Source organism: Oryctolagus cuniculus, unplaced genomic scaffold (genome assembly GCF_964237555.1).
Source record: "Oryctolagus cuniculus unplaced genomic scaffold, mOryCun1.1 SCAFFOLD_111, whole genome shotgun sequence".
In the NCBI taxonomy this organism is placed as follows: domain Eukaryota; kingdom Metazoa; phylum Chordata; class Mammalia; order Lagomorpha; family Leporidae; genus Oryctolagus; species Oryctolagus cuniculus.
Genome location: NW_027208385.1, coordinates 184432 through 195084, shown reverse-complemented (window position 1 = coordinate 195084; position 10653 = coordinate 184432).

The following is a 10653-nucleotide window of genomic DNA, read 5'->3' as shown; positions in this document are numbered from 1 at the left end:
TTGGAGCAAGCCAACAGCTGTGCCCTGTTTGAGAAAGAACCTTCGTCTTGCGCCCTGAACTCCATATTGCAGCCTCAAAACCAAAGCTCACATCAGAAAATTCATTACAAACCATGATAAAGAAGAAAACGGAGAAAAAAGCCAAAGAAATGCAAGAATCCATAATGATATTGGGCTTGATTTAGTTGCAAGGGAACCGGCTGTTCCTGATTCATCCACCCCTGCAGCTGACTGCCTGTGGAATTCTGACTGAATTAACCTGAATGTGGCAGTGAAACTCAGTTTGGAGGCAATTAGTATCTGTCACCTCAGCCAAAGTGTTCCATTTTATTTTCCAAAACACAAAAACTCCCCTTGGTCGTGTTACTTGTAGATTTTTAAGCTTCAAATGCCTATTTCTTTTGTTTTTTATTTCATAATGGCTACTCTGTCCAAACTCTTGTTTGTATTGCGTCAGAATGCAAAATTTGGGAAGGAAGAAGGCAAAACCAACTCAGACCCAGAAAACATTTAGGAAATTGCCGCTCAAGAAACCACAAATTGGCTGAGGCACTCAAAACAATGACTGCAAGCCAGAATTGGAGCAGGCCAACAGCTGTGCCCTGTTTGAAAAAGACTATTCCTCCGGTGCCCTGAAGTCCATATTGCAGCCTCAAAATAAAGCTCACATCAGAAAATTCATTACAAACCATGATAAATAAGAAAAAGGAGAAAAAAGCCAAAGAAATGCAAGAATCCCTAATGATATTGGGCTTGATTCAGTGGCAAGGGAACCGGCTGTTCCCGGATTCATCCACCCCTCCAGCTGACTGCCTGTGGAATTCTGACTGAATTAACCTGAAAATCACAGTGAAACTCAGTTTGGAGGCAATTAATATCTGTCACCTCAGCCAAAGTGTTCCATTTTATTTTGCAAAACACAAAAACTCACCTTGGTCGTGTTACCTGTAGATTTAAAAGCTGCAAATGCCTATTTGTTTTGTTTTTTATTTCATAATGGCTACTCTGTCCAAACTCTTGTTTGTACTCTGTCAGAATACAAAATTTGGGTAGGAGGAAGGCAAAACCAACTCAGACCCAGAAAACATTTAGGAAATTTCCACTTAACAAACCAAAAATCTGCTGAGGCACCCAAAACAATGATAGTAAGCCAGAATTGGAGCAAGCAAAGAGCTGTGTCCTGTTTGAAAAAGAACCTTCCTCTTCTACCCTGAACTCAAAATGCCAGCCTCAAATCCAAAGCTCACAGCAGAAAATTCATTACACACCATGATAAATAAGAAAAAGGAGAAAAAAGCCAAAGAAATACAAGAATCCCTAATGATATTGGGTTTGATTTAGTCGCAAGAAAACCGGCTGTTCCCGGATTCATCCAGCCCTCCAGCCTACTGCCTGTGGAATTCTGACTGAATTAACCTGAATTGAGGTAATTACTATCTGTCACCTCAGCCAAAGTGTTCCATTTTATTTTCCAAAACACAAAAACTCCCCTTGGTCATGTTACCTGTAGATTTCTATGCTTCAAACGCCTATTTGTTGTGTTTTTTATTTCATAATGGCTACTCTGCCCAAACTCTTGTTTCTATGGCAGCAGAAAAGATAATTTGGGAAGGAAGACGGCAAATCCAACTCAGACCCAGAAAACATTTAGTAAATTGCCGCTCAAGAAACCACAAATCAGCTGAGGCACCCAAAACAATGAAGGCAAGCCAGAATTGGAGCAAGCCAACAGCTGTGCCCTGTTTGAAAAAGACCATTCTTCCAGTGCAGTGAACTCCATATTGCAGCCTCAAAACCAAAGCTCACATCAGAAAATTCATTACAAATCATGATAAATAACAAAAATGAGAAAAAAGCCAAAGAAATGCAAGAATCCATAATGATATTGGGCTTGATTCAGTCGCAAGGAATCCGGCTGTTCCTGGACTCATCCACCCCTCCAGCTGACTGCCTGTGGAATTATGACTGAATCAACCTGAAAATCGCAGGGAAACTCAGTTTGGAGGTAATTAATATCTGTCACCTCAGCCAATGTGTTCCATTTGATTTTCCAAAACACAAAAACTCACCTTGGTCGTGTTACCTGTTGATTTCTAAGCTTCAAAAGCCTATTTGTTGTGTTTTTTATTTCATAATGGCTACTCTGTCCAAACTCTTGTTTGTATGGCGTCAGAATACAAAATTTGGGAAGGAAGAAGGCAAACCCAACTCAGACCCAGAAAACATGTAGGAAATTGTCGCTCAAGAAACCTACAGTCAGCTGAGGCACCCAAAACAAGGACAGCAAGCCAGAATTGGAGGAAGCCAACAACTGTGCCCTGTTTTCAAAAGACCATTCTTCCAGGGCTGTGAACTCCATATTGCAGCCTCAAAACCAAAGCTCACATCAGAATATTCATTAAAACCATGAAAAAGAAGAAAACGGAGAAAAAAGCCAAAGAAATGCAAGAATCCATAATGCTATTTGGCTTGATTCAGGGGAGCGGAGCCAAGATGGCGGAATATTGAGGGCGCGCACTGATAGTCCGGGAAAATTTAGTTTAATGAAAGGGGAGTTAAGGTAGCCGCAGAAAATAGAACCAAGAAAAAATTGCAGTGGAAACCCTTCTGGATGGAGCAGCCGTGAATCGGAGGACCTACTGGGAGAACAAGGTCACCCACCGCGGGGAAGCCAAGTCGCGGGACCGAGCCACAGAAGCCCCAGGGTCTGTGCGCCAGTGCTTCAAGGGGAGTGCATGCCACACAGACAATAGCGGGGAGACTTGGGATGCTCTGGGCACCGAGTCCACACATCGGCGCTGGAAGGGGAGGTGAGCTCAATAACCCGAGACATTGGTGGGGAAACGGGGGTCAGAATCTAGAGGGGGGCCGGAAAGTGCAGCAAACTTACTACCGGAAAGAAGGGAAAAAAAAAGCTTCGGGGTTTCTCTTCCCCCTAACCTTGCAAAGGTTACAAGGCTGCAAGGCTTGAAGAATTCCCAAGAGACAAAGAGCAGGCCTCCTCTCTGGATTTACATATCAATGGGGAAGAGTTAAGGAACTGAGTCACTACAATTCAGTAGCCTAGGCAACCCAGTGGGAGTCCAGAGGAGCCAAAGACTGGAAGCTAAATACCATCAATTCTGCACAGCCCTGCCCTGCGGTGTTACTTACCCCCTGAATAAATAAAATAAATAAATAAATAAAAAGAGAGAGATTTACCAAGCATAACCTGAGGGTGTCACCTTTGCACACCCTTAACCAGGAAGAACCAGGCAGAGCTCTCAAGCCGCACCTATCTCAAGCCCCCAAGGCTCCTCCAACAGCAGGCAGTCCACTTAACACAGACACAGTATAAAAAAAAAAAAAGAAAAAACCGCACAGTGACACAAGAAGAATTAACTATGCCAAGTAACAAACACAGAAATAGAGGGAGCAAGATCAACGATGACACTATGATGCCTCCAAATAAGCAAAACACCCCAAGCCAAGAGTATGAAGATGATGAGATAGAAGAAATGCAAGATACGGATTTCAAAAAATTTATGATAAGAACATTTAGAAGTTTTCAAAAGCAAATCCTTGAACTACAGAAATCCTTAATGGACAAGATTGAAAATCTCTCTCGTGAAAATGAAATTTTAAGGAAGAGTCAAAATGAAACTCAGAAACTAGTAAACAGGAAAGTGTAATAGTCAAGAGAAATCAAAATGAAATGAAGAGCTCAATAGATCAAATGACAAACACATTAGAAAGCCTTAAAAACAGAATGGGTGAAGCAGAAGAGAGAATATCGGACTTAGAAGATAGAGCACAGGAAAACATACAGTCAAACCAAAGAAAAGAAGAGGAAATTAGAAACCTAAAAAATATTGTTGGGAATCTACAGGATACTATTAAAAAAACCAACATTCGAGTTCTAAGAGTTCCTGAAGGCATGGAGAGAGAGAAAGGATTGGAAGGCCTTTTTAGTGAGATACTAGCAGAGAACTTTCCAGGTTTGGAGAAGGACAGAGATATCCTAGTACAGGAAGCTCATAGAACCCCCAATAAACATGACCAAAAGAGATCCTCACCACGACACGTGGTAATTAAACTTACCACAGTGAAACATAAAGAAAAGATCCTAAAATGTGCAAGAGAGAAACGTCAGATTACTCTCAGAGGATCTCCAATCAGACTCACAGCTGACTTCTCATCAGAAACCCTACAAGCTAGGAGGGAATGGCGAGACATAGCACAGGTGCTAAGAGAGAAAAATTGCCAGCCCAGAATATTATATCCTGCCAAGCTCTCATTTGTGAATGAAGGTGAAATAAAGACCTTTCATAGCAAACAGAAATTGAAAGACTTTGTGGCCACTCGTCCGGCCCTGCAAAAGATACTTAAAGATGTGCTACACTCAGAAACACAGAAACACGGCCATCAATATGAAAGAAGGGAAAGGAAGAACACCTACCAGTAAAAGAGCATGGGAAGCTCAAAGCATATACTAGAAAATATTTCCGGGAAAATGGCAGGGCAAAGTCACTACATATCAATAGTCACATTGAACATTAATGGTCTGAATTCTTCAGTTAAAAGACACCGTTTGGCTGACTGGCTCACAGAACACAACCCAACTATTTGTTGCCTACAAGAAACACATCTCTCTAACAAAGAGGCATGCAGACTGAAAGTGAAAGGTTGGAAAAAGATATTCCATGCCAACAGAAACCAAAAAAAAGCAGGTGTAGCCCTATTAATATCAGACAAAATAAACTTTAATACAAAAACTGTTAAGAGAGACAAAGAGGGACACTATATAATGATTAAGGGTTCAATTCAACAGGAAGATGTAACTATTATAAATGTATATGCACCTAATTACAGGGCACCGTTCTATTTAAGATATGTTAAGGGACTTAAAGTGAGATTTAGATTCCAATACAATAGTACTGGGGGACTTCAATACTCCACTCTCAGAAATAGACAGATCATCCGGACAGAAGATCAACAAGGAAACAGCAGATTTAATTGACACTATTGCCCAAATGGATCTAACAGATATCTACAGAACTTTCAACCCTACATCTACAGACTTCACATTCTTCTCAGCAGCGCATGGAACCTTCTCTAGGATTGATCACATACTAGGCCATAAAGCAAGTCTCAGCAAATTTAAAAGAATTAGAATCATACCATGCAGCTTCTCAGACCACAGCGGGATGAAGCTGGAAATTAGCAACTCAGGAAACCCCAGAAAGTATGCAAACACATGGAGACTGAACAACATGCTCCTGAATGAACACTGGGTCATTCAAGAAATCAAAAGAGAAATCAAAAACTTTCTGGAAGTAAATGAAGACAACAACACAACATATCAAAACTTATGGGATACAGAAAAAGCAATATTGAGAGGCAAATTTATAGCAATAGGTGCCTATATCAAGAAATTGGAAAGGTACCAAATAAATGAGCTTTCAGCGCACCTCAAGGACCTAGAAAAACTGCAGCAAACCAAACCCAAATCTAGTAGGAGAAGAGAACTAATTAAAACCAGAGAAGAAATTAACAGGATTGAATCCAAAAAAACATTACAAAAAATCAGCCAAGCGAGAAGCTGGGTTTTTGAAAAAATAAACAAAATTGACACCCCATTGGCCCAACTAACTAAAAAAAAGAAGAGAAAAGACCCAAATCAATAAAATCAGAGATGAAAAAGGAAATGTAACAACAGACACCACAGAAATAAAAAGAATCATCAGAAATTACTACAAGGACCTGTATGCCAGCAAACAGGAAAACCTATCAGAAATGGATAGATTCCTGGACACATGCAATCTACCAAAATTGAACCATGAAGACATCGAAAACCTAAATAGACCCATAACTGAAACAGAAATTGAAACAGTAATAAAGGCCCTCCCAACAAAGAAAAGCCCAGGACCAGATGGATTCACTGCTGAATTCTACCAGACATTTAAAGAAGAACTAATCCCATTTCTTCTCAAACTATTCAGAACAATCGAAAAAGAGGGAATCCTCCCAAATTCATTCCATGAAGCCAGCATCACCTTAATCCCTAAGCCAGAGAAAGATGCAGCACTGAAAGAAAATTACAGACCAATATCCCTGATGAACATAGATGCAAAAATCCTCAATAAAATTCTGGCCAATAGAATACAACAACACATCAGGAAAATCATCCACCCAGACCAAGTGGGATTCATCCCTGGTATGCAGGGATGGTTCAACATTCGCAAATCAATCAATGTGATTCACCACATTAACAGACTGCAGAAGAAAAACCATACGGTTATCTCAATTGATGCAGAGAAAGCATTTGATAAAATTCAACACCCTTTCATGATGAAAACTCTAAGCAAATTGGGTATAGAAGGAACATTCCTCAATATAATCAAAGCAATTTATAAAAAACCCACAGCCAGCATCCTATTGAATGGGGAAAAGTTGGAAGCATTTCCACTGAAATCTGGAACTAGACAGGGATGCCCACTCTCACCACTGCTATTTAACATAGTTCTGGAAGTTTTAGCCAGAGCCATCAGACAAGAAAAAGAAATCAAAGGAATACAAATCAAGAAGGAAGAAGTCAAACTATCCCTCTTTGCAGACGATATGATTCTGTACTTAGAGGATCCAAAGAACTCTACTAAGAGACTATTGGAACTCATAGAGGAGTTTGGCAAAGTGGCAGGATATAAAATCAATGCACAAAAATCAACAGCCTTTGTATACACAAGCAATGCCATGACTGAGAAAGAACTGCTAAGATCAATCCCATTCACAATAGCTACAAAAACAATCAAATACCTTGGAATAAACTTAACCAAGGACGTTAAAGATCTCTACGATGAAAATTACAAAACCTTAAAGAAAGAAATAGAAGAGGATACCAAAAAATGGAAAAATCTTCCATGCTCATGGATTGGAAGAATCAACATCATCAAAATGTCCATTCTCCCAAAAGCAATTTATAGATTCAATGCAATCCCAATCAAGATACCAAAGACATTCTTCGCAGATCTAGAAAAAATGATGCTGAAATTCATATGGAGGCACAAGAGACCTCGAATAGCTAAAGCAATCTTGTACAACAAAAACAAAGCCGGAGGCATCACAATACCAGACTTCAGGACATACTACAGGGCAGTTGTAATCAAAACAGCATGGTACTGGTACAGAAACAGATGGATAGACCAATGGAACAGAATTGAAACACCAGAAATCAACCCAAACATCTACAGCCAACTTATATTTGATCAAGGATCTAAAACTAATTCCTGGAGCAAGGACAGTCTATTCAATAAATGGTGCTGGGAAAACTGGATTTCCACGTGCAGAAGCATGAAGCAAGACCCCTACCTTACACCTTACACAAAAATCCACTCAACGTGGATTAAAGACCTAAATCTACGTCCTGACACCATTAAGTTATTAGAGAACATTGGAGAAACCCTTCAAGATATTGGCACAGGCAAAGAATTTCTGGAAAAGACCCGGGAGGCACAGACAGTCAAAGCCAAAATCAACTATTGGGATTGCATCAAATTGAGAAGTTTCTGTACTGCAAAAGAAACAGTCAGGAGAGTGAAGAGACAACCGACAGAATGGGAAAAAATATTTGCAAACTATGCAACAGATAAAGGGTTAATAACCAGAATCTACAAAGAGATCAAGAAACTCCACAAAAACAAAACCAACAACCCACTTAAGAGATGGGCCAAGGACCTCAATAGACATTTTTCAAAAGAGGAAATCCAAATAGCCAACAGGCACATGAAAAAATGTTCAAGGTCACTAGCAATCAGGGAAATGCAAATCAAAAGCACAATGAGGTTTCACCTCACCCCGGTTAGAATGGCTCACATACAGAAATCTACCAACAACAGATGCTGGCGAGGATGTGGGGAAAAAGGGACACTAACCCACTGTTGGTAGGAATGCAAACTGGTCAAGCCACTATGGAAATCAGTCTGGAGATTCCTCAGAAACCTGAATATAACCCTACCGTTCGACCCAGCCATCCCACTCCTTGGAATTTACCCAAAGGAGTTTAAATTGATAAACAAAAAAGCGGTCTGCACCCTAATGTTTATTGCAGCACAATTCACAATAGCCAAGACCTGGAACCAACCTAAATGCCCATCAATGGTAGACTGGATAAAGAAATTATGGGATATGTATTCTTTAGAATACTATACCGCAGTAAGAAACAACGAAATCCAGTCATTTGCAACAAAATGGAGGAATCTGGAACACATCATGCTGAGTGAAGTAAGCCAGTCCCAAAGGGACAAATACCATATGTTCTCCCTGATCGGTGACAACTGACTGAACACCAAAAAGGAAACCTCCTGAAGTGAAATGGACACTATGAGAAATGGTGACTTGATCAGCATAGCCCTGACTGCTAATGGACAACTTAATACATTATCCCTCATAGTATTTTTTTTTGTCTGTTCTACTTAATATGACTGGTTTAATTCTGTAATTATCACACAGTTATTCTTAAGTGTTGAAAATTAACTGAAATGTGATCCCTGTTAAACATAAGAGTGGGAATAAGAGAGGGAAGAGATGTATAATTTGGGGCATGCTCAGGCTGACTTGCCCCAATTGGTAGAGTTGGAAACATACCAGGGGATTCCAATTCAATCCCATCAAGGTGGCATGTGCCAATGCCATCTCACTATTCCAAGTGATCAATTTCAGTTCACAATTGATCATAATGAAAGGACTAAGAGTCAAAGGGAGCACATAAACAAGTCTAGTATCTGCTAACACTAACCGATAGAATAAATAAAGGGGAGAGTGATCTAACATGGGAAGTGAGATACTCAGCAGACTCATAGAATGGCGGATGTCCTAAATAGCACTCTGGCCTCAGAATCAGCCCTAAAGGCACTCGCATCTGGCTGAAAAGCCCATGAGAGTATTTCAGGCATGGAAAGCCAAGACACTCTGGCAAAAAGATCTCTGTGAGTGAGATCCCAGTGGAAAGAACAGGTCTTCAAAGAGGGAGGTGCCTTTCTCTGAAGGGAGGAGAGAACCTCCACTTTGACTATGACCGTGTCTAAACAAGATAAGAGTCGGAGAACTCAAGGGGCTTCCATAGCCTTGGAAACTCATGACTGGTGCATAGGGAGATTACTGATGCCATAAACAGGAGTGTCAATTTGTAAAGTCAACAACAGGAGTCACTGTGCACTTACTCCTCATGTAGGATCTCTGTCCTTAATGTGCTGTACACTGAGGCTTAATGCTATAACGACTACTCAAACAGTATATTTCACTTTGTGTTTCTATGGGGGTGCAAACGATTGAAATCTTTACTTAATGTACACTAAACTGATCTTCTGTTAAAAAAAAAAAAAGAAAGAAATTATCAATTCCCAACTTGACTCTCACTGGGATTAAACATGACAATAGGTCTGATCTGATTTCATCATCATTTAAAAAAAAATCATCTATTATTTTTCACTTTATGTTTCTGTGTGGGAGCAAACTGTTGAAATCCTTACTTAAGGTATACTAAGCTGATCTTCTGTATATTAAGATAATCGAAAATGAATCTTGATGTGAATGGAAGGGGAGAGGGAGTGGGAAAGGGGAGGGTTGTGGGTGGGAGGGACGGTATGGGGGGGTAAGCCATTGTAATCCATAAGTCGTACTTTGGAAATTTATATTCATTAAATAAAAGATAAAAAAAAATTAAAAAAAAAACAAATGCAAAAAAAAAAAATAAAAGGATCTGTGCTATCAAAAAAAAAAAAAAAAGGAGAAAAAAGCCAAAGAAATGCAAGAATCCATAATGATATTGGGCTTGATTCAGTCGCAAGGAAACCGGCTGTTCCCGGATTCATCCACCCTCCAGCTGACTGCTTGGGGAATTCTCACTGAATTAATCTGAAAATCGCAGTGAAACTCAGGTTGGAATCCATTAATATCTGTCACCTCAGCCAAAGTGTTCCATTTGATTTTGCAAAACACAAAAACTCACCTTGTTCATGTTACCTGTAGATTTCTAAGCTTCAAACGCCTATTTGTTGTGCTTTTTATTTCATAATGACTACTTTAACCAAACACTTGTTTATATTGTGTCAGAATACAACATTTGGGAAGGAAGAAGGCAAAACCAACTCAGACTCAGAAATCATTTAGGAAATTGACGCTCAAGAAACCAAAACACAGCTGAGTTACCCAAACCAATGACATTAAACCAGATTGGAGCAAGCAAAGAGGTGTGCCCTGATTGAAAAAGAACCATGCTCTTCTGCCCTGAAGTCCATATTTGCAGCCTCAAAATAAAGCTCACATCAGAAAATTCATTACAAACCATGATAAATAATGGAAATGTGAAAAAGCCAAAGAAATGCAAGAGTCCTTTGTGATACTTGGCGGGATTAGAAACAAGGAAACTGGCTGTTTCCGGATTCATCCCCCCATCCACAGACTGACTTTGGACTTCTGATTGAATTCACCTCAAAATCCCACTCACATTCAATTTGGATGAATTAGTATCTGTCCCCTCAGCAGAAGGGTTCCATGTCATTTTCCAAACCATAGAAACTCATCTTGGTCATGTTGCCTGTAGATTTCTAATCCTGAAAGGCCAATTTGCTGTGTTTTTTGTTTTCTTTCATAATGGCTACTCTGTCCACAATCTTG